Here is a 4,659-nt window from a genome sequence, read left to right on the forward strand (position 1 = left end):
TTATTAATATCACTTAACCAGGGCTGCCATTAATTTTTCAACCCTTTCACATTGCTAGCCCGTTGCCCCCCTATCTCTAACGGGTAACCAAGATGGGTTATATGCCAGGGTTGTCACATTATTACTAATGAGTTAATGTTAAAATTAGGTGCCTTTCTGTAGCAAAAATGTCAACTGCTTTGCATATATTTTTAAACAATCCTGCCTTCTTCTCACGGACAAGGTATTTTTAAAGGTAGGTAGAAGTGACCCTAGAATTAAGACCCATCCTGAAAATAAAACGTAATGAACCTGTGTTTCCACATTACTTTTGTCGGAGCATATTACCTGTTGTTGTGTTCTGCCAGGTGGCAGCGGCGCGCGGTGAAGCCACCGTCGCCATGGCAACGGAAAACTTGTACTTTAATATAGTTCACTTTAATATTAAGGAAATATATATACCAGCGTGTGTTCATATGGAAACACTGTGCATTTGTAGTTCCACCAGACCTCGATGCCATTTACCCGTTCATCACTGGAATTAGTAAATAATATCGTTATGATTTGTCCTTCACAATCGGTAGAATTTTAATACCTCTGTGCTACTTCGTTGTTCACGTAGTGGACTTTTATATGGCAGTCTGTGCGTTAAGTCTTCGGGTTAAATTATATCTGAATGCCCCTCGCATCCCGTAGCTAAAGTTTTTTTTTTTTTGTGCATCATGTGAAGTCGAGATCATTTCAATAAAAGAAATTGTTTCGCTGTATTACGTGTTTTTGTTAATAATACGCAGTGCATGATGAAGTTTAGATTTGATAACAGTTTATTTATTTATTTAAATTTTTTTTTTGGTATTATCGAATTTCCAGTAATTATTTGCCTTTTTATGAAATTGTTTTCGTCTCGCTTTGTTTGTGGACTTCCATTGCCTAAGGGGTCGGATGTCGATTGATTGCATTTCCATTAAAAAGCTCCAATTACCTCTTTTTCCACATCTTTTTCGTATCGTAGGGACAGTCTCTAGTCTCTCGTATTCTGGTTTTGTTGTTTTCAGACTTTATAAATATTAGGTTCTTTTCACCTCCTATTTTTAAATTGTCTTTGAGCATCTATGGTCGTTGGTTTATCACATAACAGTGATCAAGGTCGTTATTTACTGGCGGGACTTTTTATCTACTATTTTCTATTTTTTCTTTTTGGTTTATACATTCCTGTGTTACATGATAATTTATATTCACAGTCATTGGATTACATTAATCAGCAGGTGCTACATTTTGTATGTGGATGTTGGTTTTGAGTCAACTAAGAAACAATTTCCTTCCTTTGGCGTAAAAAATTATACTTTCCTGCGTTACATGATAATTTATATTCACAATCGATGGATTACATTAATCAGCAGGTTCGACATTTTCTATGTGAATGTTAGTTTTGAATCGCCTAAGAGGCAATTTCCTTTTTGTCGTAAAAATTATACTTTCCTGTGTTACATGATCATTTATATTCACAATCATTGGATTACATTAATCAGCAGGTGCTACATTTTTTTATGTGAATGTTTGTTTTGAATCGATTTCAATAATCAGCAGGTGCAGACAATTTGAATGTGAATGTTTGTTTTGAATCGCCTAGGAGACAATTTCGTTTTTTTGGCGTAAAAATTATACTTTCCTGTTACATGATCATTTATATTCAAAATCTACGGATTTCAATAATCAGCAGGTGCAACATTTTGAATGTGAATGTTGTTTTTGAAGCGCCTAAGAGACAACTGTATTCTTTCAGTGACTGACAGAAACAGACTTAATTCTCACACGGCGTTCATAATATTCACATACGTTGACAAGCAGATTTATTATGATTATTTTTAGGAGGCGGAATATTCCGAACGCAACATGTTTCGAGGGGGCAAAAAAATATACACTGCGTGACACATAAATATGAGCCTGAAAATCTCTATATATATCCCACTAAAATATCCTTTGTCAATGAAGTGTTTTGCATGCAAATATGAATGGTTATTTTTTTCATTCTGCCTGGAGTTTTTAATATTGGAATATATATATATATTTATACGGTAGTTGTATATACGCAATAAAACTCTATGTACGGGCAAGTTTGCAATTTCAGGGGTTTTGTTGTGCAATTTGAGACTCATTTCTGGATGGGGATGGAAATGGTTTTGCAAATATATTTCAGAACCGACACCCCCCATTTTTTTTTTTTTTTTTTTTTTTTTTTTTGGCGGGTGGGCAGAAGAGGGTGGTTTATTTTAGGACATTTGTGTATAGTTCAAGTTTATTTGGATGCGAATGTTGCACGGTTGCGTTTGCACGCTTATACTTGGAGGCTGTCACTGCGGACAAATGTGCTAGATCTCTCTCTCTCTCTCTCTCTCTCTCTCTCTCTCTCTCTCTCTCTCTCTCTCTCTCTCTCTCTCTCTCTCATATCTATTCATGAATGAATATTTTGATGTTTATGCATTTCCCTGGGAATTTATATGTATATTAAAACTTATACAAACGTACACTCACCTTATATGTATATATATATATATTTATATATATATATATATATATATATACATATATATATATATATATATATATATATATATATATATATATATATATATATATATATATTAAACGTTGCATATTCATCCATGAGTTTGTTTTTGTGTGTTTATATAATATATATATATATATATATATATATATATATATATATATATATATATATATATATATATATATATATATATATATATATATATATATATATATATAAGTATATGTGTATATATACATATATATATATATATTTTATATATATATATATATATATATATATATATATATATATATATATATATATTTATATATATATGTTTATATATACATATATATATATATATTATATATATATATATATATATATATATATATATATATATATATATATATATATATATATTTATATATATATATATATATATATATATATATATATATATATATATATATATATATATATATATATATATTTATTTATACCTTCCCTCATCTCAGTACCCGCGGTCGTTTTGATAAATCGATTCTATTAAAATCCCCTGCTGTAGCTCCCCTTTAATGAGAGTAACACTAAAGATGGGATATTTATCGCGATGGTTAATCAGGAAAATCCAAAATTTGAAAGCAAAATTTAATTTTTTCCCCTCTGATGGCATGGTAGCAGCGTTTCATTTTTGTAATATTTAGAAGGTTTTCCTGTCTGTATGTATGAGAACTATTTTGTGGTTAACATTTTTATTATTCGAACACAAAAGCAGGGCAAAAAATCGTTCAAGCTTGCGTCAGTATTATTTTTCTTTTTAATGTTTCACTTTTGTAGTAACTGAATGAAAACTGTTCGGTTTCTGTCGGAAATCTTTTTTTTTTTTTATATATTTTGCTAGAAACTTTTGGTAAAGAAGTTATATATAATCACTGGTCCTGCCATATGATCCACGCACCAGAATTTGACTTTGTGAATTCTAAAGAAGGTTGTTTTCATTCGATGTCGGAATATTGCTTTATGTCATATACATAATCATCTGATACTTTAGTTTATAATTTATTCGAGTTTATAACTTATTCTTGTCTCTGCCAGCCTTCCTTTGACGAGAAAGACATTTATTTTACTTGAATAAAAGTTTAATTTGATACTATACGATTCTTAAGTAGATGGATATCACCTTAAACTAAAATATTAGCCCACTGGAATATCCTCGTTAATTTTATTGCTCTTGTCTGCCGGTTGAAGCATCTTTGTCCGAGACAATATTTCTTGATTCTGTGCGAAACCAGTGGTATTCATTTTAATAAGAACCGCTCCCCTATAGTTGGATTTAAGGTAATCGGTAATAACTGAAAGAGAAGTTACCTCATCGCTGACAGGTAAGTGAAGGCTTTAGTCACTGGAAGGAAGCAATCTTATCGAGTGAAAGGGGGAAAGTAAAGGTCGGCTGCCGAATAGGAAAAGGAATCAGTGATTTCATGTAATGAAAGGACGCGGAGGATATCACCTACCAAAGGATAAAAAAGATGCTATTTTTTTGACAGGAAATGGAAGGAAATAGTGATATTTGATTCTAAAGGGAAAATGAGATTATTGACTACTGAAAGGACTAGAGGATGTCAGCTACTGAAAGACGCTAAGAATATAGGATGAAGTTGTGGTCACTGAGTAATACCCTATCCTTTTTGTTCATTTTCCCGTTAATAACATTAACAGATGTACACGTCTTCTGAAACGCATCACCTGCGTCGAGGAAGGGTCCCTGAAGTAATTTCATTCTGGAAGGTTAGTGAATTCTTCTCTTTTCACGGTTATTTTGAGAACTTGTTCTTTCATTTCTTCGTATCCCATCTCCAGCCGTTTGGTAATGTAGGTTACACTAAATCAGCAGAAATATTTTTATTATGTAAACAGTTTTTTTATTTTATCTGTTATTGAAGGCGGAATTACAGTGATTAGTAAGTTCTCACTTTTGGAAGAAGATCATGGTTTATGTTATAACTGCTTTGTTTTATGTACGTTTTCACAAATGGTCTTATGTAAGCAAGAAATCTATATTCTAACGCACATTTAACTCTTGCTCCTATTAGCAAAAATACCTTCAGATTACTGATTACGAGGTG

The sequence above is a fragment of the Macrobrachium rosenbergii genome, chromosome 14 (genome assembly GCF_040412425.1).
Source record: "Macrobrachium rosenbergii isolate ZJJX-2024 chromosome 14, ASM4041242v1, whole genome shotgun sequence".
In the NCBI taxonomy this organism is placed as follows: domain Eukaryota; kingdom Metazoa; phylum Arthropoda; class Malacostraca; order Decapoda; family Palaemonidae; genus Macrobrachium; species Macrobrachium rosenbergii.